The sequence below is a fragment of the Panthera tigris genome, chromosome A1, assembly GCF_018350195.1.
Source record: "Panthera tigris isolate Pti1 chromosome A1, P.tigris_Pti1_mat1.1, whole genome shotgun sequence".
Classification (NCBI taxonomy): domain Eukaryota; kingdom Metazoa; phylum Chordata; class Mammalia; order Carnivora; family Felidae; genus Panthera; species Panthera tigris.
The window spans coordinates 18,164,555-18,191,425 of record NC_056660.1 but is presented as its reverse complement, the minus strand read 5'-3'; the positions used below and the strand labels follow the sequence as shown (position 1 = coordinate 18,191,425).

The following is a 26,871-nucleotide window of genomic DNA, read 5'->3' as shown; positions in this document are numbered from 1 at the left end:
TCTCGTGTAGGCCTGCCCCATGAGAACACTGGAACATCTGGTTGATGTCTGCACCTGGAAAGGGCTGAAGCAACTGACTGGCAAAATTCCTGCACACATGACTCTCAGCATGGATACAGGTAAGTGAAATGACTTTTTGTTCTTTCCACAAAATTATCAGAGCAATCATTTCAACGTTCCTATTCAGACTAGGGTCCAGAAATGGCATTCCACTGTGACTTGCACAAAAGGATGGCATCGGATGCATCCTTTTTTAAAGCCAGTAACGTGTGCCCCACTTATCCCCTTCCTGAAACTCCTCTGTCTTTGAATGGGAGTGGGAGTCTGAGTTTCAAAGGTGATGGAATGGATGGTCTGTCGGGAGGGACGAGGTTATTCGCTTTCCCGTTCATTGTTTAAAATAAAAGCTGAGGGGCGCCTGGGTGGCTCAGTTGGTTAAACGTCTGACTTCAGCTCAGGTCACGATCTCACAGTCTGTGAGTTCGAGCCCCGTGTCGGGCTCTGTGCTGACAGCTCAGAGCCTGGAGCCTGCTTCGGATTCTGTGTCTCCGTCTCTCTCTGCCCCTTCTCCGCTCATGCTCTGTCTCTCTCTGTCTCAAAAATAAATAAAAACATTAAAAATTTTTTTTTAAAAATTATAAAAAAAATAAAATAAAAACTGAAAGATTTTTAAACATGACAAATTATTCTTTCACCATAATAGTTGTATCAAAGCAGCAATATAAGAAATGATGCCCTTCACTTTGCTGATTGTACTTATTATGGTTCATGTGACCTGTAATTTAAATTTAATGAAGTTTCAAAGGAAAAGCTAACAAAATGGCAGATTTCTCTGACATTATGGATATATGCATATATATGGGCCCCTTCCTTCCTGCCTGCCTGCCTTCCTGCCTTCCTGCCTTCCTGCCTGCCTGCCTGCCTGCCTGCTTTCCTCCTGCCTTCCCCCATTTCCCTCTTTTCTCCCCCACCCCAGTTTTAAATATTGAAAGTCCTTTGGTGGGGCACCTGGGTGGCTCAGTTGGTTAAGCATCTGACTTCAGTTCAGGTCATGATCTCACAGTTTGTGGGTTCAGGTCCTGCATCGGGCTGTGTGCTGTCAGTGTGGAGCCTGCTTGGGATTCTCTGTCTCCTTCTCTTTCTGTCCCTCCCCTGCTCATGCTCTATGTCTCTCTTTCTGAAAACTAAATATGTAAGCATTAAAAATAAATAAATATTGAAAGTCATTTGGGGTTGGTCTGTTAGCCATTTATAGCAATGTATTACACCCATTCTAATGAGCCAAATACACCTTTGTGTACATTTTAAATACTGATAAGTTTGGTTTTAGTAATGATAATCTATGGGGCTTTTTGGCCAGATTAAACATAAAGAATACCTTCTTTCTAGATGTCTCTGGGCATTGAACCGTGCTGTTTTCTACTGCACAGACAGAAAACATATTTGGATAGACTGGCATAGAGTAGAGAGCTCATCAGAACATCAAAGTTCCTCTTTCTGGGACATGTTTTGACTGCAGCTTAATTCACCCTCTAAAGGAATTTAAAATAGATTCTTTACCTATAACATATATTTGGCAACACTTTGAATTTTAATGTGAGTCTTTGCAATGGAGACACAGCTGAACCTGGCAGCATATTAATGTCACTGATAATAGCACATTTTATTTAGAGAATTTACCCTCTCCCCAGTTCTCAGTTAGAAGCTCATACACAGTAATTAAACCATTATAAAAACACAATAAGATATACCATAATAGAACTATCCTGCTGTCGAGGCACACAGAGCAGGAAAATCAGGATAGCACAAAGGAACACAATACATCCAATTTAGTCCTGCTGCGGAAATGCCACAAACCAGTACCCTCCAAAGGATAAGTAGGGGGAAAAGTTATTTCCACAGACAACTGGGCCTCGAGTCTTCATTTTTCAGAAAATAGCAAACCAAAAGCAGCAAGCTAATCAATCAGCCAGCCAATTGATCAGTGAGAACAAGTGTCCATAGCATATGAGGCATATAAGATGCTGTCCTTGTACTCAAGAGGCTTGCAGTCATTTGGGAAGTAAAGGCTTAAAACAAAAAACACAGCACGACAGTGGTTCAAGATCTACCATAAGAAGAACAGGATTAAACAAATAATATAGAAAGCATGTGATACTAATCCAAAGGAAGCCCAGCTTATTATGCCCCAGACATGCTGGGGAAGCCTTTACTCAAGGGGGCTTGAAATCGGCCTAAGAGAATGCTGAAAATTTGCACGACAAGGGAGGAGAAGGAAATGGTATAAAAAGGAAAAGTTTTAGGAAGCCAGATGTTCAAGAAAATATTCACAGGCAGATAGTTGGTGTAGGAGTTCATAAAATAAAGCATCAGACAATTAGACCGTGGATGTATTGTCTTTCCTTTAAAATTGAGGAACAATAGGGATGCCCAGGTGGCTCAGTTGGTTAAGCGTCCAACTTCTGCTCAGGCCACTGTCTCATGGTTCGTGAGTTCAGGCCCCACGTTGGGCTGTGCTGACAGCTCAGAGCCTGGAACCTGCTTCGGATTCTGTGTCTCCCTCTCTCTCTGCCCCTGCTCTCTGCCCCTGCTCCCCTCATGCTCTGTCTCTTTCTCAAAAATAAATAAACACTAAAATTTTTTTAATTGAGGAGCGATAAAATTATAAAATGTAGGAAAAATATAGATACAAGATGTATATATAATATGATTGGATCCATAAAAGAAATTCTCGTGTAGTAGAGAAAAATGACTGGAAGGAAATATGTCAGATGTTAATTTTTTTGATGGGAGATAGGAATGTGGGTGATTTTTTGTTTTTAATTTGAACTTTGTATGTTTTCCAAATCTGAATCCAACCAATAGAATTCCTACAATGAAGCAAAAACAAAGGGAGACCAAAAAATCTCAAAGTGTATTTTTAATGGCCTCTTTATATAAATTTTACATTCTACCATTCATTCATCCATTGACTAATGGGCAGAGTGTGTTAAAATGATTTTTCTAAACTGTATGTAAGGACTGAGTTTTTTCTCCCCAAATTCATACGGTGAAGCCCTTCCCCCTTATGTGACTGTATTTGGAGATGAGGCCTTTAAAGAGGCAATTAAGGTTAACTGAGGTTATAAGGGTAGGATCCTAATCCATAAGAACTGGTGTCCTTCTAAGAAGATGAAGGGACGTCAGAGATGAACGCACACAAAGGAAAGTAACAAGAGGGCACAGTGAGAAGGTGGCCACCTGCAAATCAAGGAGAGAGACCTCAGGGGAAACCAAAACTACCAACACCTTGATCTTGGACTCCCAGACTCCACAACTGTGAGAAAGCAAACATCTGGTTTTTAAGCCACATCAGTCTGGGGTATTTTGTTATGGAAGCCCTAGAAAATTAATATACTATGTCTACATAACTTATATGGATAATAGAATTTTTCCACCTATGTTTTTTCTATAAAATTAACATTAAACTTACTCATGACATTTCTCTACCAGAGTGAAACTTCCATACCAGTTATGTGTCCTACTCTTGGTTATTTATTTATTTATTTATTTATAATTTTGCTGAGTGCAAGCAGAATGTTGGCCATGGGTCAACGCTTGAAGAAGCTACAGATTATATAAGGCACAGAGGACAGTCTCTGCCGTGCCAATATGAATATAAATAAATATGAATGCAACAATATAAAGGAGTATCGATGGGCACTGCTGGTTACCTAAAGAGACAATCCAGGTAGGAGATCCGATTTGCTTCTTTTCTTATGTGTGAGGCTCCGTGCAACTCTTCATTCCAGGCTGAACTATCCCCTCAGCTCTGTGTGTGCTCCACAGTCAGTCCTCTCTGGGAACTGCCCTCTAGAAGACTGCCTCCTCCCCCAAGGACTGTACCCTTCCTGGGGCAGCTTCCATCAGATAACTGCTAGATAAATGGAGGCAGATAAAAGTCTGACCCCCTTGTCCCAACTGGGGACATCTCTGAAAGTCCAGCCCAGCTCCAGAGCTCACCGTGCTAAGACCTTTGCCATGTCCACAGTCCAGTATTACCCTCCAGCCAATCCTACTTTCTTCCTTCCCAACAGGTATTAACCCAGAGACCACACCCGCCTAAATTTCCTGTTTGGTAATCCTCATTTCAGGGACTCTAGGGAAGAGACCTACAACATTTCTCAGTTTATCTGCACCATTGCTTCCTGCCCCAATCCCAGACTGCTTATCTATGTAATCTCAAGGCAATTACCTACACATCAAGGATCATGAAACACCCAGTGAAGCATCTGTAATGTGCTCAGGTGGTTTGTCAGGACTTCTGGTGAGCGGGAAGATTTACTTTTTTTCTGATTTGAATTCCTAGTGAAACTGTTGTTGATTACTGGGATTAAGTCATGAAGGTTCAGTTCTGTCTGCCTTTTCCACCAGGTAGTTTTGTCCCTCTCCAGCCTTAGGAGTTTGAAGTGGGGAGTCCAGATCTCCCTTGGTCCTTAGCAACTGATCTATATTAGAATCGTAGAATATTAAATGTCAGAGCTGGAGAGCACTTTAGAAATTATCTAACTCGAAAATGGCCAAGGAGTTTTAATACATGTTGTGATTGGACTAGTTAGTGGTGGCTGTTGGAGAGCTGCCTTGAGGATCCTGAGGATGGCCAGGGCTCATTTGCAGAGTGCTGTGGTTGCTTATGGATGTCGGGTGTGGATGTGGGATGGGGGCTGGTGGCAATCAACTTCACTGACATCCTTGATAGTCCTACTCTCTTTTTGTCACTGGAGATGACTCTGACCCAAGGTCAGACTACCCAAGGTTGTGTGGCTGGTTATAGGAATTTGAACCATAGCCAATATGACTCAACTAACAGTCCGGAATCCTACATCCCATGGATGCTGTATTTAGCCTCTCTGGCTAATCCTCCTCTGCTCCAGCCCCTGGTCTACTTGAGCACATGAGTCTTGGACCAGATCCCAGTCCCCCCTTCCTTCTTGGCTTTCTTCTGTTGCCATATGTGAGCATGATTCTCTGGGCCAAATTCCTAGGAGTAGTTTCTGTTTCCTCTGTGTCTCTCATAGTTAAGCCCAACAAAGTTCTAGCACTTCAGGGTGGGTAAACTTGGTGAGAGATTAATTCTCTGCCTCTCCTCTCACCCATTCATTTATTCATGAAAACATGTTTTAGGTACTTGCTATTAGAAATACTAAAATTCATACCAAAAATCCCACCAACACCTTTGAGCAGTGACTTAAATGTGTAATAAGGCTCATTCTGCCTTTAGCAGACATTTCTCTCTCCTCCCCCTATTCCTCCCCTGCTAATAGCATCCTGTTCTTCACTAGGGGACTTAATCTTCCTTCCCCTTCCACATGGTTTTATTGGAGCCATCAATCACACCAACACATGATCTGGCTATACAGGTGGATACATGGTCAAAACCTCACTGCGGTAGTTAAATAATGCTGCCCCCACCTTTTCCGAAAGATGGTGATGCTCTGTTCTCAGAACCTGGGTATGTTTTGGGTATTCGTTGTCATCTACATATGAGTAGGCTCTTTAATATACATTGCTATTACATGGCAATAGGGACTTTGCAGATAGAATTAGGGTTGTGGACTTTAGGATGCTGAGATTATCCTGGATTATCTATATGAGTCCAGTGTAACCACATGGGCCTTACAGGTGGCCTCTGGAAGCTGAAAATGGTCCACAGATGAGGAAGGAAACAGGAAACAGGGATTGTAATCTGACAAGCACAGGGAATAATTTCTAGCAACAGACTGAATGAGCAAGAAAATGGATTCTCCCCTAGAGCCCACAGAAAGGAATGTATCCTTCCAACACCTTGGTTTTAGTCTGGTGGGACCTCTGCCGGACTTATGAGCTACAGAAACATAATTTAATACACGTGTCCTTTTTTAAGCCACTGGGTGTGGCTACAGAAAATAGAAACACTGGTCAAATATCCTGGCCACAGTGATTGGCCCAGACATGGGCATGTGATTCAAGCTGAGCCAATCAGAGTCCTTCCCCCAAGATTCCAAGAAGTCCTTTCTCTTGATTGTAGCTATGAGCGTGGCCCCTGCCAAGTGGAGAATCAGATGAAAACTGAGCCAATGCACAGGCAAGAGCTGCGGTGGGAGTCAGTGCAGGTCCTGACAAGGTTCCTCTCCAGCTGGGCTTGAGGCCAACTCCACCCCTGCTCTTCCCTGTCGCATAAGCCAATTAACTCCTTTGTTCAAATTCATTTCAGCTGGCCTTCTTCTACTTGTCATTGAAAGACTTCTGATTAAATTGTGTCCCTCAAAATGCCAATTCCTGGTCTTCCATACTTAAAATCACTTCTCAGGCTAATATATCTTCTCTAGAAAGAACCCAATGAGTGCATATATCCCCAAGGAGTCTTGGCACATGAACAGAAATGAGTGATGCCAGAGCTCAGAGGAAAGAGTACACACAACTAGGGGTTTTGATAGAAGAGGGGACTGGGAAAGATCTGGATCATGGGGGAAACAGACCAGGGAGGTGTGGGAGAGGGTGTGGTATCGAGTGAATGAGTGAATGCAGGTGGAGGGAAACCATATGAATCTGAAACACTGGGAGACACATGGGGGTTAAAGAGGAGAGGGGAGATAACCCTTCTGGAATCTGCTTGATGCTTTCCACTGAGGCAAGATTTTCAGTTATCTTTGGCTGCCTTGACAGTTTCGATAATCTGTTCCAGTTCTGGGTGAGCAGTGGACCCACCCCGAAGGAAGAAGGACACCTGTTCCTGGGCATGCCCCCTGGGCTGCCAGTGCTCCCCTACATCGAGTGCTTCTGTACCCCTTGAGTTAACCCACCCGAGCAGGCTGCTATGAGGGCCACCAGGGTGGCCGCTGAAGTCCTGAGCGTGGGCACAGGCAAAGTACCCATAGCTCTATGGAATATCACAAGGTAGAAAAAAGAAGAGCTACAGAAAAGCAACACAAAACAATCTCCCTGTGCCGTTTGCTTATTGTTCAAGTTTGAAATTCTGCCAAGTGCTCATACTTCTCACTTGTCAGCAGTTTGGTTTGAAACAATAGTGAAAACGGCCCTCTTGGCCTCTACCTAAACTTCAGCAGAGAAAAAAACAGCCTCAGAAGTTGAACTTGAATGGTCTCCTTACCTTATTTGCCCTGACCCTGAGTTGCACCGCACTAACAAGGAATCTAGAACACGGGGCATGGAAATGCTGTGTTTATGAGATGAGGCTCAGGCTTACACATTCTTTGAGTCAGAGCCTCTGGAGTTGGTGGTGATTTAGTAGAGATGTGGGAGGGAAGCATTTTGCCAACTTGAGAACCCCCTTCTTAGGTTCAGCATTTTAAGCAATTTGAAAACTCCCATCTTTCAGCTTTGGGAGTTTATTTTCTCTTGGAAAATGTCTGGATCCTTTTTCTCTGTAAGTAGGGAAGAAAAAGGCTGCGAGTGAAGATGACAGGTTTACTTGGGCATGAAATCACTGTTGGACAACTCATTTTTCCTGAGTTAAGTGTCAAAAAATCTGCAATTTACAAAAGAAGTTTTCCTGAAATTACACATAGGGTGGATAATTGAGAGCAAAGTGCCTGGGCTGTCCGGCTGGAGCAGCACTGCCCTTTCTGGGAACTTGGGTCCCTCCCAGTGCAGAGTCCCCGGGGCAAGTTGTTGATTTCCAGTACTGGGGTCTGACCCACACCTGCTTAAGTCCGCAGCTCCTGGCCTTGCCCAAATGTCCTCGTTTCTGAGCAGCCCCGAGGCTAGTTTCTAGTTTGTTTGTAAGATCGGCAAGTATTCAGTTTTGTAGTATCACTTGATAATGTTTTTATGTGAATCTCAGGAAAACTGGTAAAGAATTAAGAGTTTTATGTGGCCTGGAAGGTGGGGGAGCTGGATCCTCCCCATTTAGCAACAAGTGATTGACAGCTTCTCTGTCTGCAGTGGGCTGCCCGTCACCAATGCCATCAGAATCTAGAAGTGGGCGTTCTGGCGTTTTCTATTTCTGTCTCTATGGGTTCTGACCTATGACTCTCTCATCTCCCTATCTGTCTTCTGGCTGGTTTGGCACAACAGTGCTGTCATGTGGATCCGATCTGGAAGCCCCGAACAGGCCATGGAATTTTACGTCTGTGCAGTAAATGGCTTCTTTCAAAAAGCCTGTACATAATGTGGCTTTCTCAATTAATGTGCTGCCTACAGGGTTTTCTTAACTCTTATTTGTTTAGTGTGTGTGTGTGTGTGTGTGTGCGCGCGCATACGTATACGTGCATGCGCGGGTCTTAGGACTTTGCACCATCATTCGTTGACATTAATAGTATTATTTATCATTCAGGAATCACCAATTCCACTTTAAAATTATGACTAGCTCCCTAAGGAAAAAGAGAATCTGGAAAGAGGCAGCGAGTGTAGGGATTGAGGCCTCCCTAGAAATACCAGCTTAAGCTTTGCAAGTTTTGGCTCCCAGGTATACCAGTATTCTAAACGTCAGTATAGAAAGGAGACTGAGGCCCCAGGATGGGGCACTAAGCTTTTCCGCATGGAAGTCAGTGGTGCAGGCCAGCTTTGCTGTTCTGGTGCCACATGGTCCCTTGCTGTAGGGAGCAAGAATTGAGTAGACCACGTGCCCGTAGGAAGGGCCAGTTTTATGCTCACGGTGTTCATATGTTCCGAAGTGCAGGCCGAGGTAAGATCCTCTCCTCCAATATCAGACAGTCTGTGAAGAGGCAAAAGCTCCCCAGTGAACAGCCTTTCCCCTGGCTTCTCCCGACTGAAGTGTAAATGACTTTTGAGAGCAGAATAAGCCGGTCGATAAATTCATTCTTTGAACTTCTCTGACTGGGAAGTGGTTCTGAGACTTTGAAAATCTTCAAAGATCTCAGCCTGTGAAATCAATAGGTCACGTTTCGAGTTGCCGGAGCGAAGGCCAGAATTCCGCTCGGCACGCACTGTGTTGAGGACCTAGTATGTGGGAAGCATTCAAGGTGCTGCTGACCTAGGAAGAGCACAGCCCCGGCCCTTCAGAAGCTGTCTGGGGAAGAACAAAAGACAAGGACATATATGTTCTCTAAGCTTAGTCCAGACAGCTGTGGGAACCAAGGGTGGGGATGGGGATATTGGGTTGGGAGTGGGGGAGGGAAGATGGGGAAGGGATAAGGGCTCTTTGCATGCAAGTCATTGCATAAGGCAAAGGTTGGGAGGCAACAAAAGTGATCTGAAATATGGCCTGTCCTTGTGAATTTCTTGACTCAAAAGTTTGAAATGATGATGCAATGCTAATGACACCTAACATTTATTAAGCCCCTGCTAGGTATCAGATATGATGAGTTTACATGAATTGTCTCATTTAGTTCTTATCATAAATTCTATGAGATCTGTAAAGTTATCCCTACTTTTTTTCAGATGAGAAAACTAAAGCTCAGAGAGGTCAAGCAAGTTTCCTAGGACCCCTCAGCTAGAACTGGATATAAATCCATGTGTATCCGTGTAACTCCAGTGCCTTCCCCCTAAATCAACCTTTTTTTCTGGATTGCTTGTTTTTTCTTTTCTTTTCTTTTCTTTTTGTTCATTGTGGAGACCTGAAGAAGAATCCTGTGGTCCTCGGTCCTGAAAAGGGTCTACCAGAATTCAGAGGACCTTGTGTCTCTTGCATCCAAAGCCATGGCTCCTGGCAGCTGGGACCTGGGCCTCACCACATGCACCACGCGTCGCTGGCTTCCAGGTGCCAGGGGCTTGGGCCGAGGCCACACAGTTGTCTGCACGGGCCCGGCCCCACCACTGGCTGTCTGGAGTGAACGCCCGGGATGGATCCTCTCCGTCTGCCAGGCTGTTTTCCTCATCCATCTGCCTTGTTGGCTTTTAATGCAAGCAGGAAACAAAACTGAAAAAAGAGGAAATCGGTGCTTTACAGAAAAGGGACAACATCTTCCTTTAGCCAGTGGGGGTCTGAGGAGGGGCGCGGTGACTAAGGTTTGCGGGGCGCTGTTACCTGCTGGTGAAGGGCTACAGAAGCCAGCTGCGGATCAGGCTGTGCCGCCGGCGCCTGCGAGTGGCTGATGCGGAGGCCTCTTGGCCGCTGGGGGAGGCGGCACGAGCTGTCAGCTTCGAGCAGGAAGCCAACCCAGCCCGCGGCACCCGGAGGGCGAACAGTTGAATGAAACACACACTTGGTGAGGATGTTCGGCTTACAGATGTCACTAAGCTGAAGCCATGATCGCTAGGAGCCAATACATCGCGGCTTGCGGCATTGGACCCCACCGACCTGACGCTCTCTTTCCTCACCTGTGGCCGAGAAGGGATACGGGATAAGCCGCTTCTTGGCCGCAAGTCCTGGGAATACTATTTTGTGTTTGGAAACTGCCAGAGAAGCACTGATGAGCCAGGCCATTGCGCCGAGCACGTTGGTCGTGGCGGGCTCCCTTCCGGTGACTGAGGCGAAGCCAGGGAGAGCACAAGTTCTGGTAGGTGTCCAGCGGGCAGGCCAGGGCCACGGCGCGTCCTGCGCTCATCGCCTTCGGCTCAGGTGGGGGACGCGGGGTGTGGCTCTTGCCGTATCCTGGGGCAGGCGGGCTTGCGTCTTCTTCTGACTTGAGAGGCCATTGTTCTTGGAGGCCTTACACTCGGGTGGCACGTGATGTGTCGCACTTCGGGCACCTGTTCTTTCCCAGGGAAGAAACACTGATCCAACACCGCAAGGGCTTTGCAAACAGTGCTCACAGGCAGCAACCAAGGGATCCTCCGCCCTGTGGTGTCTAGGCAAGGGTCGCACACACGCACCTTTGTGTCTCAGCATTACGTTTTCATGATCGAGATCAGAGAAAATATTTGTCCCTATACTTGGGAGACTGGGACAAAAATACAGCCATAATCTCACCATCCTCATGTGCCAATTCTTGACACGTTTGCATACGAATTCCCAGCTTTTTTAGCCAGGCATTTTTTTTTCCTACACCCGTGGTTCAAGACCACGCCATTTGCCGAGCCCTTATCGCGCGCTAGGTACGGAGGCTGCTGGAGAAGCTTTGGGAAGTTTCGGGAATATCAGTTTAACCAAATGGTAAGCGATTTAAAAGAGTTTCTTAAATGAAAGCAGATGTGGTTGTACTATGCAGTAGAGCGAAACAATGTGCACGAATCAAATGTCATTATGAGCGAAGACTTCAAAGATGGGCCACCATGCAGCTTCTGCGTGGGGGAGGGGAGAAGCGGATTCGTAACAGGTCCCTGTGAGGAAGTCCCTGCAGCTGCTTGAGGTCGATCCTGTGAGAGATGAAAAAAAACCAGACGAGGGCAGGGCAGAGTGCAGGACCGAAGTTCTTAGAACGCGGAGTTGAGCTCACATTGAGTTCTATGTGCTAGGCATCATGCTGACCTCTTCACATGTATTATGTCATTTAATTTTTACAGCCACCCAGGAGGTAGGTTCTACTGCTAGATTTCCTTTGCAGATGCAAAAATTGAGGCTCAGAGAAGTTAGGCCACTTGCCCAAGATTAAACAGCTTTTCGTAGGCCAACACCCACGTGGCTAAAACATCAGGAGGGCATCTTCCAAGATGAGAGATCTCACATAAATATAAACAACGACTCCTCAGTTTTATTAGAGTCCATTGAATATGAAAATATGAATCTTTCTGCATAGTGTGTTGTGTTTTTTGTTTGTTTGTTTTGGATATTAGAAACATAGTCCCCTTTACACACTCCTTATAAAGCTTGAACAACTTGGTAAGGAATCCTTTTAAAAGATAGCCCATGAATCCCTGGCCTCTTACAGAGATTATTCTGTACATGACTTAACCTTTGATTGAAGCTCCATTTGGCTGCCAGGAGCATCCATACTGTCATTCTGAGAGGCTCTGGGGGTGCTTGGGTGAATGGGATTCTTGGTCTCCCTGGAGCTGGCCTTGCTCTGGCACTGCCTGTGGCCTCCGTCCCCTCTCCGCCACCTCTGGTCTCTGCTTCCAGGTCTGCCGTCTGCTGGACACTTCCCTGTCTCCTCTCTGTGTTTATCTTCCCGTCTTCCTTGCCCATCGCCTCAAGGCTCAGCTTCCACAGGAAGCATGTTGTCTTTTTTTTTTTTTTTTTTAATTTTTTAAATGTTTATTTATTTTTGAGAGAGACAGAGCACGAGAGGGGGAGGGGCAGAGAGAGAGGGAGACACAGAACCTGAAGCAGGCTCCAGGCTCTCAGCTGTCAGCACAGAGCCCGACACGGGGTTCAAACTCCCGGACCGTGAGAGCATGGCCTGAGCCAAAGTTGTACACCCCCGTTGTCTTTTGTGATGCAAAGAGCTTCTGTTTGCCAAGTGCCAGACGCTGTGAAGTCTCTACATGATCCCGTTTAGTCCTTCATGCAGTCCAAGGGGCATCTTGGGCTTGGTTTCTAGCAGAGGGCACTGGCTCAGCCACGAGGCCATTTGTCTCTGTAATAAGCTCGCGGCTCTTGAGAGTGGAGCTGGGATTTGGACCCATGTCTATCCAATTGCAATCCTGCTTCCTTAGGTGTGCGTAGCGCCGTCTGTAATAACTGGGCCTAGGAAAAGGGTCCGCTCCTGGCCTTCCGCATAACAAAGCAAGACATGGTTAGAGCCTCCGCCGCTTCTGGCTTGTTTTCACCAGAGCAGCAGTGAGCTCGAGGGGTCTTAGGGAGGTAGCAGAGTCCTGCCTCTGAGTTGATGAGGAGCCCACATTCTAGAGACAGCGGCTGAGGCCCAGCCCTTCACCCGAACGCGCGTGCTCCGTGACTCGGGGGTAATGCCAGCACTGAGCTCACTGTGCCCTAAGTGCAGTCCTACGAAATGCCGGTGACGGTGACAGTAATCCTAACGCTAATGGCAGCAGACCTTCTCTGAGGGCTCGCTCTGCGTCCGGTGCTGCTCGGAGGCCTTCACACACAGGAGCTCTCGTACCCTCACTTTGACCCTGTGCCGTAGGTCCATGCCTTCTATGTCTTACCGACCGGGAAAACCACGGCACAAAATGGTCAGGTGACGTGCCTGAAGCCACAGCCCTGGGAAGTGGTGTGGCTGCGGTGCCGACCACGGGCCATCTTGGTTTAGTGTGGGGACGTTGCCACTCCTGTCCCCTGCCAGACAGGGGGAGCCTATCTCTCCCTCTGTGCCCCTGACTCACCCTGTGCCCTCCTGTTTGGCTCAGGTCTATGCGGCTACTCTCTCGCAACCCCCTCCATCCCTCTTCCTCCTTTCTCTCCTCCTTCCCTGCTTCGCCTCCTCTTTCCTCCCACCTCCTTCTCCCCTCTCCTCCCTTTCTTCCAGTCCCCACAGTGGCCTCTGCCTCTCGAAGCTGGGGCTGCCGACTTCAGGTAGCCCAGCCGTTGCTGCTGCCGTGTTCGTGTCCCTTGGCGTGCGGTGCTCCCCCAGCAGCCACGCTTGCCCTGAGCACACAGCCCGCTCTGAGTGCCAGTTGCTTACCCACCTTGCCACCGATCGTGCCCACGTATCATAATTGTGCATTTTTTTCCTTGAAAGCCAAATGATGGAGCTAATAGGGTTCATGCTGAGAACAGATGTTCTTATTTCTGTACGTGGCGAGGATTCTGATTCTTTTGTACTCCCATTTGAAGTGTTTCTGGTCGAAGGGTTCTTGGGAAGGGCTGAAAACTCACGTTGTCCTTCCAGTAAGGAACTGGGCACAGGTCTTGAGGGGGTGTGAAGTAGCCTTCCTTGGCATTTTAGACTCCATCTGCTTCCTGAGGACACAATCCTGTTCCTATTTGAAAACTGCCTTTGCTCGCATTTTATAATTAGGCATTCAGATTTTCGCTTTTCTAGTTGTTTCAATCTCAAGCTAATGTGGCAGTTAACAATTCGTCCATTTTCTGCTTTATTTCCTCTTCTCCCCATGCTTGGAATTCATGGAGGGCTTTTTTTTTTTTTTTTTCCATTCCCATTAAGAATGCTAAAAGACTGTGATAGTATTATTCATTCATTTAATATTTATTGAGTGCCTTCTATGTGCAAGGCACTGGGGTACGAGACAAAGCTGCCACTTTCCTGGGGATAGTGTTCTGGTCAGGGAAGACAGACAATAAACAAACAAATAAACAAGATAATTTCAGCTTATCTTGTTTCAGAAGTGCCGTGGAAAAATGGAATCAGATGAAAGAACAGAGACAAGAGGGGAAGTGAGGGTGACTTGGTATAAGCTGGTCAAGGAAAGTCTTTCTGGGGAGGGGAAAGTTAAGTTGAGGTAAGGGGAAAGCATTCTAGAAAGGGACTGACAACTGCAAAGGCCCTGGGGCAGGGGAGAGTTGGAGAGTTAAAGGCACAGGACAAAGGCCAGCATGGTTGGGTGTGCTGAGCATGGGGAGGGGATGCAAGGTAGAGTCAGGGAGGTGGGCAGGGACTACATCTCGTAAGACCTTCAGGGTTTCTACCTCTCCCCCCCCACATATTTTTTTTAAGTCAATCCGTAAAGGATGACTAACTAAAAACTTTCCCTACGATCTTCTTGTGAGCTCTGGTCTGCTTTCTGGACCACCGGCAGATATTCTATACCAGTTTCCCCTTCACCTGATGGGCTTTGGCTGAACTCTCTTCAGTTGTACTTTGTCTTAGGGCTGAGATGGAGGAGGAAAATGCAGACTTACTCAGACAAGCCCTAGATGGATTTCCTTAAATCAAGCCTCAGTCCTGGTGAAATTTGACCACAGTCACAGTTGGTATTTCAGTCATCAAAGGCACCAACACTGTGCTCCAGTGAATGATACATCGCCTTGAGTCAGAGACCAAATCTTACAGCTTTGTTCACTTTGGACACACATACATACAGAGAGATGTCTGCATATGTCTGCGTTTTAACGGTGCTGCTAATATCAGGGAGGGGTGTGATGATGCCCTTGGACAACTCCTCTGGCTCGTGCAAAGCTAGTCCTCTTCTGTTCTGCTCAGAACGGGGAGAGCAAAGGGTTTCATCATGAAATTGCCCGAGGTCATCTGTGGCTACGTGGTGAGCATTGTTTTGGGGTCTCTTAGGCTCCCTCTGTGGTCCCAGGTCAGAAGTAGAGGCTGGGGTCTTCTCGTGGAGTCACGGGCCTCTTCCAGAATGAACCCAACTTCCCCAGATGCTGTTCACAAACTTGCCCTGCCTTCAGAACCTGAGGTCATGTCCAAAGATGAAAGGGAAGGTTATCTCAAGAATCTACCCAGTTTCGGGGCATCTGGGGGTGGCTCAGTTGGTTAAGTGTCCGACTTCGGCTCAGGTCATGATCTTGCAGTTTGTGGGTTCGAGCCCTGCGTCGGGCTCTGTGCTGACAGCTCAGAGCCTAAGCCTGATTCGGATTCTGTGTGTGTGTATGTGTGTGTATGTGTCTGTCCCTCCCCCTCTCACACTCTGTCTGTCTCTGTCTCTCTCTCTCTCTCAAAAATAAATAAACCTTGAAAAAAGAAAAAAGAATCTACCCCGTTTCATTCAGGGGGAACCTATACACAGGCATCACAGGCATCTATGGGCTTCTACTGGCCACTCTTTAAAGTCAGTTCCTGAGCACCTGCTGCAGTCCACACCACACCGCCTCCACAGGTGTGCCCATGGACAGGTATGCATACCACCCATCAAGCACGAGGTGCCTCATCCTAGCTAACAGTAGAGTAGGGACTGGAACGGACCGGGTGAGAGAAGCCCAAAGAAAAATGGAGTGGACTCTGAGGAGGTAGGGAGCAAACAAAATAGTCTCTGATTCACTGGAGAACTGCCCTGCCCAAGACCCGGGTGGGCAGACTGGGGCGGAGAGCCCTCTGGAAGGACTGGCGGTGAAAGCACAGAGCTCTAAGATTTCTGAATGCAACTGAAGGAGCTGGTGTGTTAGACTCAGAAGCCCATGACAGCGGTCTTCAACTATTTACAGTGGAAGAAGTCATTAGATTTGTGCTTTGCCACCCTGGAAGGCAGAAGGCAGAACTGGAAGGCGGAACGACGCCAAAAATAGCGGTGACACACGGGTGCATGGCAATAATTGAGCGGATCCTGTGTCCCAGGACCTGGTATAGTCTACGAGGAGTTCCTTTATCAGTCCTCACCACAGCCCTCTGAAGGAAGTCACACACATGTCCTCCTTTGCCCTTTACCCTTGGAAAAGATAAACTCAGGCACAAGAACTTAGGCCTTTGCCCACGGTCACGCAGCTAGCAATACGGAGAGCTAGGGTTAGACCTTTTATCTATAGCTGGCTCCAAAACACATGCTAGTAATTGATGCCCATTGTCCCCTTGCGATTTGACACAAGGAAGAACGTTCTCAAATAACGGAAGGAGAATATGTGAGCTCTTTGTTGCTGGAGGTGCTCAAGCTGAGACGGTGTCATTACTCAAGGGAGGTGTGTGGGCAGAGATGTGGCTGCATGACTGCCAAATCCCCTTCCAACCCTGAGATGTCACAAGGGTTCAGGAGCTAGGGAGGCTTAGGCCAGCTTGTTCTCAGCTGAAGGGAGACGCAGAGCCTAGGAAGGGCACAGGCTCGTCTGTTCAGATAGATTCTGTGGATTTGCCATTATGGTCCAGTAAGAGCCTATAGGTATAGGGTCCACTCTGTCTCACACACCTCAAACCTGTGGAAAATCAAATGGGAAGCACTGAAATGCTGGCCTCAGAGGGGGGTTGGCAGTGACTTGCCTTATATTTTGAAACAGTTTCCACCCTGAGCTATTTCTTAGTTAAAAGTACCACAATTGTTAGGAAAGGCTCTTCTGTATATATATATATATATATATATATATTTTAAAGGCGCTTCTTTTTAATTGTCTGAAACTACTGTAAGCTGGTAAGCACACCGCTTGATTTCCTCATTCCTGACCTGGGTGATCCAGGTGGAAAAAGGGTGGGAGGTGGGGATGGGCACAGAGAGAAAAGTGTTCTGGGCAGAGAGGACACCAAAACCTGTGGGTCTCTCAGACCTGCCCGAGGTCCTACCTTCAGACATGTTGGTGTATAAAATAGCAATTTATATCTATTAGTTTGAACTATTGGAAACTGCAATCTTTACAGGTTAAGATGGCTAAATATAGTAATATAGAGTGGTAGTAATAATGCTAGCAATTAAGCAAATAGTGGGCATTGAAGCTTGCTCATTAGTACTCAGATCTGCAAAGGGTTGGAACGTGTTCTTATTTTCTTTGGAGGTCTCATTTCTCACTTGATAGCAGAAGGGTGGGTGAAGGAGGGAGAGCATGTTTTAATTTCCTGATTTAATGCAATTCTGGTCCTGTGATTTCAAGCAGCCTCTTTTATGTTAACATGGTTCATTTTGAGAAAATAGTGGTCCTTTGGGGTTTCTTCCTGTTTCTGTTCTCTTTCTGTTCATCTAATGCTGCCACCGTCTAAGGGGAGCTCGTGTAACAGCACGGGCAGGGGAAAGGGGTCCTCAAGGGTGTCCCTGGGTCCTTGCTGGCCTCGCCTGAGCTATGTGTCCTCCTCGCTGCTACTGGGCACCCTGCATGTGTGCCTGCTGAGGGCTCCCGCGGACACCTATGGACCGGGCCTCCACCTCTGCCTCTGCCTGGAGCTCCCTGGGTCTGTAGCCTCCTGTTCCTGTCTTCTTCCTCATCTTTTGGTCTTTTTAGTGTCGTTGAGGTCCCTGGAGGCTGGTAAATTTCAATCACGTTCTCTCCACCTGCCTCCATCACGCGAGGCCCTGGGAGGCTGCTCATATGCTTTCCTTCTGTCTGTGTTCTCTGCCTGCTCCCATGCCACGCTGGATGCGCTGGATCCCAACGCAGGCTTTCTGTGAAAGGCTTTCGGGTTTTCCAGCCAGCGCCCAAGGAAGGAGGGCCCTGACCTCAATGAGTGTGCCAGTAGTTTCTCAAACCTGTAGAGAGCTTCTAGGAGTCTCATGTCCTCTCCCTATCCTCTCTTAAGATTTGTTTGAAGGGTAATGGACAAAGAGAAGTGGGGACCCTGCTTGGGCTGACTCATGCCTGTTCTCTCCTCTCTTCCTACTTCCTCCTGCTTCCCTTCTGGGTGGAAAGAGCTCCTCTTAATGTCAGATCACCCTCTTTTCCTACTTGATGGAAGGTTTCTGCTGATTAATTTACGTGTTGCTGTTCTATGACTTTCTTTGGTCTAGGTGGAGTGAACTTCACCCTTGCTTGGGAATCAACATGGGAAATACAATAGGGTGCATTTGAGAAACAGTATCCCCGATGTCTACGAAAGGCCAGGTAGGTGCCAATCACTTTGATTCGATTCTCCTAACAACCCTGTCCACAAACTCAGTTTACAGCTGATACAACGCAGGCAGAGAGATGGAATGATTTGTCTGAGGTCATACGGAATGATTAGTGCCGCAGAACCGTGATTTAGACCCAGACCTCCCAGACTGTAAAATGTAAGGACTTCCCACTAGCAGCAATCCTCACAGGTCTAAGATATCTGCTACATCTGTCACATATGTACCACACAAGTGTGCTTTTGATGAGACTACCATATATTCCTGTATTTCATAGAGCATAACTCAGAGGGAAAGAAGAACCTTGCAATATTTCAAGATTATTGTAATATGTTCATATTTAATGAAGTATGCATAATATTTATGTAGTATTTTAACTCGAAGAGTTTTGTACCTCAGTCTTATCATCGTCTGGCTTATTTACTCTCCCCCACCTCTGTGTGGCCCCATTGACGCGGTGAGTCTCTGCTGGCCATTGGTTGGGTCTGTTGTTAGTAGTCCCAGGTATGGGTTGGCAGAGCGGGAGCCTCCATCCTGTTCCCCCACGACCTGTGTCGTGTTCTACTCCCATGGTAAGCTCCCATGTCTCCATGACAGGCTGGCCGAGAGAAGCTACTTGCAGACGGCCACGGCCAGCACTCAGAAGTGGAGAACATTGTTTGGGAGTCAAAGAGACGGGCCCCAGAGGCAGGCAGGAAGAGTAGCAGACTTAGCACCATTGCCAGCTTCCACAGACCAGCTGATGACCCATGTGAGCCCAGAATGGAAAAGACTGTCACATGTTGGGTGCCTGGCCTGGACCTCACATCAGGTGGTGAGTATTGTCCGTTCTGACCGTGAAGGTCAGTGACTAAGGTATGAGTACAGTGTGGGTCTGACAGCTCTGGCTTCTCACTATGCCAGCCTGTGAGCCCAGAGTGGGGACTCAGAGAGACAGGACCCGGGCAAGATCCTCCCGGCTGCCCTTGCTCACAAGGACTCATGTAAGGCACAGGTGCCATGATCGTTGAGTGCCAGAACACATTCTACGGGACCGTCAAGGCCAATGAGCTAGACCTGAATGTCATGGGGCACAGCTCGATTTGGGGCACTCATGGGAAGCGTCATCGTGTGAGCTCACGATAGAGATGACATTTGAGTTGGCTTCTGAATAACAAGTGAGAGTTTGCCAGATAAGAAGTGGGAGAAGGCATTCCAAAGAAGAGGAAACAGCAAATTCAAAGGTGTGAGAGCAGGAAAGTGTGTCTATGTGTGGGGTCTGGAGAATGCCTTGTTGCGGGTTGGAGGCCACTGGACCATGTGTCCTTGGGAGGTTGTATTTCCTACTCCAGATGCACTTTTTGCATCATCATGATGACAAACGTCTGCTCCCTTGTTTTGGTCCCAGTTTCCCAGCCCCTCCCTAAGTGGGGCTGACTTGTCACTCTGTCCTCTTCCCATAGACTCAGCCCATCCTGATCCTTAGCACCAAGCACTGACCTTTGTATATTAGAGATGAGAAACATCTCATAATATAAAGGAACTGTGGTTTAATTCTCGATTCTACTTGATCTTTCTCCCATGAAGACTTTGGCCTGGTCCTCATAGACTCATGGTTAGGCCCATAGCTAAGGGTCCTGCCTCTTTTACTGATATTTCTCCAAACATTTGAGTCCTTTTTTTGGAACTGAAGCTCAGTGACTGGGGACTTAACACATGCTATAAAACTTCTGTGGTGCAGCTGCCTCTAAATTGATCCATTATTTGTTTAGAGGGGCTACTTTTTTCATTATTGCCTGAAAAAAAATCCTGCTTCTAATTATTTACGGTTTCCAAAATTGCCTCTGTCTCCATGTGTCGACTCTGAGGTTTTCTCTCATTTACCACCGTGCGTACTCTGTGCTCTAAATTATTAGTGCTAAGCCCATGCCTTTGTGTGCTCCACACTGTGTCAACATTGGGGGAAATTCTCTTTCTCTCTCTTTCTTTCTTTCTTTCTTTCTTTCTTTCTTTCTTTCTTTCTTTCTTTCTTTCCTTCCTTCCTTCCTTCCTTCCTTCCTTCCTTCCCTCCTTCTTTCTTTCCTTCCCTCTTTCTTTCTTTCTTTCTTTCTTTCTTTCTTTCTTTCTTTCTTTCTCTCTTTCTTTCTTTCTTTCTTTCTTTCTTTCTTTCTTTCTTTCTAAGTACCTACTATGTGCTAAGCACTGGAAATAGAGTGGTAAGCAAGACATAGTCGTTGACATCACAAAATTTAAGTTTTAGTGAAGGAAGACTGATGATACCCAAATAAGTCAATAGGAAAGCTATTTAAAGACTTAGATGTGCCAAGAAAAAAAAAGATCGATGTGTTAGAATCTGATGGGGGGTAGATGCAGTGGTAGTGGGATGACCTCTCAGGGGATGTGTCATTTGAAATAGAAAGCAGGGGCACCTGGGTGTCTCAGTCGGTTAAGCGTCTGACTCTGGATTTCGGCTCAGGTCAGGATCTCACAGTTCATGGGACGGAGCCCTGTGCGGGGCTCTGCGCTGACAGCATGGAGCCTGCTTGGGATCCTCTCTCTCCCTCTGTCTCTGCCCTTCCCCAGCTCGCGTGCTGTCTCTCTCTCAAAGTAAATGAATGAATTAATTTAAAAAATTAAAAGGAAAGTAAGTGATGAAAGTAGCTGAGGGAAGCACATTCCCAAACAGCAAGAGTGGAGGTCATGTGGCAGGGAAAAAGTTGGAGGCTTGCAAGAGGCAGTGAGGCATGCCGTGAAACAGGATAGTAGACAAGAGCCCAACCTTAGGGAACAAGGCAAGGGTTTTGCATTTTTTCAAAGACACTTGTTGAACCATGTTATGGAGGATCTGTTATTTAGCCCGGATTCATAAAAAGTGATTGCAATGGAAGGTCCAGAGACTGTACTGTGAGGACAGAGGCTTCGATGAGGATAAGAGCCACATTCAGAGGCAGAAGCTCCCCATGCTTTTTGCAGTGTTCAGTGGGCTGCAGGGAGATAGCCAATTTCCATCTTAAATGTCCATCGTCAAGTCAAACCCGTGAAACCACGCGGAGGATAGAAATGGCTCCCAACCCCTTGGCCTGGTAGCATCATAGTCTTTCCTGGGAAGGGGTGTGTGTGCGTGTGTGTGTGTGCGCGTGCACACATGTGGATGTGCAGGGAGCGTGGAACGTATGCCAGGCTGAACGCCTCATTTTACTTTCATTCTAAAGTTTGCATAACACGTTGGGTTGGGTACTTTTGAGGTCTCGGCTCTGGCTAAGAAATTAGTGAAACTGCAAACAGGGAAAAGGTAACAACAGGTCACCAAGACACAACGCTTCCAGGACAAAGGTTTTCAACATCTTCCGCACGTCTCTGCTGTGGCTTGCATAAACTGTAGCTGTTTCGTTCAAATTTTATCTTAGAAATAGTTTTTTGTCTATCAAGAAGTTATGATCGACAACACTCACATGGATTTCTTTTGTATCGAAAGTTCATCCACTGGCGATAGCCCTCACTCCGATAAATTTGTGCCGCCACATCCACTTAAGTTATGTGAACTATGAGGGAAAGCTTGTCTCGCATCTTAGTTGAACTGGACCATTTTCTGAGCCCATCGGATGGCTTAGTTATTGAAACATTATTATATGTGAATATTTACCTACTACGAATCAAAATTGTCTTAGCACAATAGATTCTGAGGCCAAGACAGCAGCTGCCCTCCATCACCGCTAGCCTAAAATATTTAAGTAGCCTCGTGTCTTTATTAATTAACTTCTTACATTTTACAAACACCAGAGTGCTCATGAAGAACTATTACTATGGAAAAAAAGTGGAGGGAAATTCAGCCCACTTGAAAGGTAAAAGAAAAGGTGAGAGGACGGGGGTGCAGGAGTCACAGGAAAGTCAGAAGAGTGCTCCGTCCAGGACAGCCTCCTCTGGTGTCAACATCCCTGTCTTCCTGCCTGTGTTTGACAGTTGTCACAATGTCAACAAGTCTTACATGTGTACAACGTAGACTCACCACATACGTATATATACACAGAGGCGTACGTATACATATGTGGACATGTGTATGGAACTGTTTATTACAAATGCATTTCACAAACATTCACTCAGTGAGGTAACTGACAGACATTTGAACTCTACAAAGTTCAACACTACTGCAGGCAGTAGGAATACAGCGGTGAACAAAACAGATAGAACCTCTGCCCTTGGAGAGTGTCCACCAATTTTAAGAATTCTGGGGTATTCTGTCAGATGCTGATACCATGGTTTGCTTAACCATTGTCCTGTTTTGGGACTTTCCAGTTGTTTCTCATGATTATAGAAGGTCCCTGACCTATGATGGTTCTGGCTTACAATTTTTTGACTTTATGATGGTGAGAAAGAGATACCCATTCAGTAGAAACTGAATCTTTGAATCTTGCATTTTGATGTTTTCCTGGGCTAGCAATATGCAGTGGGACCCTCCCATGTGACTCTGGGTAGCGGCCGCAGTCCCCAGACGGCCACATGATCACAAGGGTGAGCAGCCGATAGGCTGGCAACCACTCTATATCCATATGGCCATTCTGTTTTCATACTTTGAGTATAATAGTCAATCGATTGCATGTGATATTCCACACTTTATTATATAAAATGGGCTTTGTGTTAAGTGATTTTGCCCAACTATAGCTAATGTAAGTGTTCTGAGCACATTTAAGGTCAGTGAGGCTAAACTGTGAAGTTTGGTGTTAGATGTGTGTTAGATGCATTTTTGACTCGTGATAGGCGTAACTCCGTTGTAAATCCAGGAAGATCTGTATTAAAAAATGCTACACTAAATGTCTTTGTACATTTTTGTCCTTGTGTGTGAGCATGTATCTGTAGGACAGATTTTTTTATTTAAGGCTTTTCCAAAAAGTTATTCCCCTAGTTAAAAGCTTTGAAATGAGTTTCATTTTGAATTATGTATTTTGATTAATGCCATTTTGCCAAATCCAGAAAATCATTTTAATAAAAGGTTAGGGGGAAACTCCTCTGGGGTTCTTTTTCTATTTCCCTGCCTTTTGCCTTATGCCAAAAATTTTTTTTAATGATTTCCTTGCCAGTAACTGCTTTTGGCATAGCCAGAAGCTGAACATCATGGGGTTGGTGGGGAGGGTGGGGGGAGACGGAAAGGAGCATTTGGCTCCAAATTGCATAATTTGGCAAGTTTTCCTACTACGGTAGTCATGTTTTTGCAAGATTCAGTGAACTTTCTGAAGGCTGACTCTCCAGAAAAACCATGACAGCATGGCTGCCTCTCTCCCTCTTGACTCATCCCTCTCGCCCTTGTCGTTCAGGGCTCTGTGGAGGCTGTTGAGTTTCTTGGGCTGTTCTCTTGCCCGGTGGAATAGGCCTTACTTCTTCTTTATTCCATTTTGCATTTGAACTCTTTCCCCTTCTAGTAGTTACCTCAGACACGATAACAGAAGGCCAGTGAGGGTTTTCCTTGCCAAACTCCACTGGTGTATGTGTGTAGGTAGAGACCATGAAGATGTGGTTCTAGGATGACTGATGAAACGGCATTCCATCTTTGACGCCAGAATAGTCATCGACAATGGCAAATACTCTTTTTTTTTTCTGAGCGTAGGTGACACACAATGTTACATTGGTTCCAAGTGTACACATAGTGATTTGACAAGTGTATACATTGTGCTGTGCTCATCACAAGTGTAGCTCCCATCTGTCACCATACGTCACTTTTATAGCATCAATGACTATATTCCTTAACGGTAGCAAATAGTCTTGATCACTTACTCGGTGCCAGGCACTATGCTAAGCCCTCGTCTTATTTGTTTCATTCCCTTAATAACCCTACAAGGTAGGAACCATCCTCCCCATTTTCCATGTGGGAGAATAAGAAATGAGAAAGTAACTGCTCAAAGTGCACCCAACTAAAAGTTGGAAGATCTGGAATTTGAAGCCAGGTCTTTTGCATTCTGGAGTCCCGCAGTCCTGACCTCTGTGCATCCTGCCTCATTTCCTGTCTAGGCTATGTCTGAGGGTATCTCGTGTTGAAGGAGCTTTTCTCTACTCGTCCTCTGGCACGCATCAAAGCCACAGCCGTAGGCCACAGCTGAGCTGCTGAGAAACACGATAAAGGCGTTTATGATGCTGCTGCAGATGACTATGACCTCATCTTCCAAGACAGACCTACTATGTGGGAGAGAGGAGGCAGAGTTAGACTCAGAGACCTAAGTTACAGTGTTAGCTCTATCACTTATCAAGCACTGTGACTTTTCTCGGTTTCTTAACTTGGAAAATAGTGACCATCACTCCCTTCTAAGTTGCAGTGAGGACGAGACAGTATGTGTACAAGCCCCCACTAAAGGATTCTTTTATTGTTATTTGTTATTATCGCCCCAAGTGAGGCAAAGACAATCCAAGTCTCCATGAGAAGAAAGAACATAAGTCTGAGTTCCTGACTGAGGAGAGGCAAAAGTTTCCGGGAACTGCAACATGGATGAACCTTGAAAACATTACACTAAGTGAAAGAAGGCAATCACAAAGATCACATACTGGATGATAACATTCATATGGAGTATGTGGAACAGGCAAATCTATACAGACAGAAAGTGGTTCATTGGTGGCCCAGGGCTGGGAGGCCTAGGGGGACTGGAGTGTGACCACTGATGGGTATGGAGTTCCTTTTTGCGGTGGTACGTATATTCCAGTGTCGATTCTGGTGATGGTTTTGTAACTCTGTGAACATACTGAGAACCACCGAATTGCATACTTCGAGTGGGTGAATTGTAAAGTATTGGAATTACATCTCAATAAAGATTATCTGTCAAAAATAAGTTTCTGATGTCTGCTTTCTTAAAAGAAATTGAGAGATACTCAGTCTATCATGTTTATATTGAATGCATTTCTCAAAAACAGCACTGCCTCTTTCTTAGCCAGGGCATTTAGACAAAAGTATCAAAATATCAGTACAGAGTAAAACACAAAAAAAGCTAAAGGCAAAACAAAGTCAGGAAGAGAAGCTAGACGGAAAAAAGTAGAAAGCTGGAAAGGAGACTGCCTATAAGTCTACACTGAACCTGACTCATGCTCCACGGGGCAGGCATTTTGAGCTGTTTGTTATACAATGATGGATCTGCAGTGATTCATCCACACACTCTTGTGGGGAATCCATGTGACAAAATGGCCTCCATGAAAAAGCAACTTGACCTTGCCCCACAGGCCACCCAGATGTGCGTGTGGCAAGATGCCAAGGTAAGATGAGGACAGTTTGGTCCTTGTAGAATCAAACCATGGTGGCTGAATCTCAATTAACTGACCTATCCATCCAGGTCCAGCTGTAGGTGTTTGGTCCGCGGCAGGTGTGATACCTGCCAAAATATGACAAGATGCAGAAGAAGTAACTTGGCCATAAATGTCTTGTCTCTTGTCTCTGAAAAAAAAATACCTATAAAAGTGCCTGGCTCATGTTAAGACCTTAATGGATGTTTGCGGAAAGGATTGTTGTTGGAATGAACCCAGCCATAAAAGATGTTGTCTCCCTCCCTGACTCTTAGGTAGTGAATCCAGGGGGAAAAAAAGAGATGAACCACTTTTTGACATAATAATTTTTATTTTTGGTTGTACCTTCCAGTTTTTAGAGCGCCCCTACCTACGTCAATAGCTCATTTGATTTTGAACAGCACTATAGAGGTATAGAATGCTAGATGGCATTTAGAGATGCCTGTCCCGTTCAAGGTCATATGGCCAGGGTCAAGACCCAAGTTCAGTGTCTTCCCAGGTCATGTGAGTTGAAATTACCTGGCCTAGTTAGTCAATTTAATTTTTCAATGTTTCAAGGGATTATATCGAAGCTACCCAGCATCACAGAGTGTGCTGTTGGTAAAAACATCACATATGGCAACGATGGGGGTTGACCAACCAAGTACCACTTCTTGAGGCCAAAATGAAGGAGGGAGCTATGACTAAGAGCACAGAATCCAGTGCCTGTGGGGGAAGGGGCTTAACAAGGTGGTTAAGAGCGTAGGTCCAGAACCACATTCTGGTTGCGGTCCGGTTTTGTCATCTGTTAAATTGGGACAGTGTCACCATGATGTAAGATTGTTGCCAGGGTTGAGCGTGCTGTGTGCTGAGTATTTAGCAGAGTGCTTAGCACATAGTTAGCGCTCCTTAAAAGCTATGTTTTAAACACTCATTTCTTTTTTCTATTTTTCTTCCATCCTCTCATTGCCATCCTCTTCACTGTCATTTGCTCAGGAAAGTACAGGGCTGTCTCATAACAACTGAGAATTTGGATGTCTTGTGAGGAGGCACAGACATACGGATGGGATTCAGGGTATGGCTGTGGTCTGCCCTCTCCACAGGCTGGACAAGGTTGGAACTCAGAGGTCCACACAGGGCAGCAAGCATAGGCAGGGATGTGGTGAAGGTGGGGGTCTGGTGGGGAAGGCTGCGGCAATAGGCACCTGTCTGGTTTCAACGCTGCAGTCGAAGCAGCCAGGTACAGGACTTGCACCGAGAGGCCGAGGCATCGGTTCAGAATCGGATGGGTGAGTGGGCCGTCCAACCTCCCACCACACACTGCGGGTGCCCCGGCTCAGGGCCTTTACCCCCAACCCCTGGGCAGACTCGGGCTAGCAGACAGGTGCTTTTCCCTCCAGGCAACGCGCTGGCCTTCAGAAGCTGGAGCTTGCAGCGGAGGGTTCTAAAGGGAATCTCATTAGCTCTCAAATGCCCAACTTTATTCTTTTTTTTTTTTCCCCA

General features: G+C 46.3%; 1 long non-coding RNA gene across 1 annotated transcript; it reads left to right on the top strand.

The window, feature by feature from the left end:
- The first annotated feature begins 9,783 nt into the window (after positions 1-9,783).
- Positions 9,784-24,916, top strand: LOC122231980. Its single transcript, XR_006209298.1, has 4 exons — positions 9,784-10,439; positions 18,055-18,148; positions 18,754-18,970; positions 24,136-24,916. It is a non-coding gene; the product is annotated as an uncharacterized LOC122231980 (long non-coding RNA).
- The last annotated feature ends 1,955 nt before the right edge of the window (positions 24,917-26,871 follow it).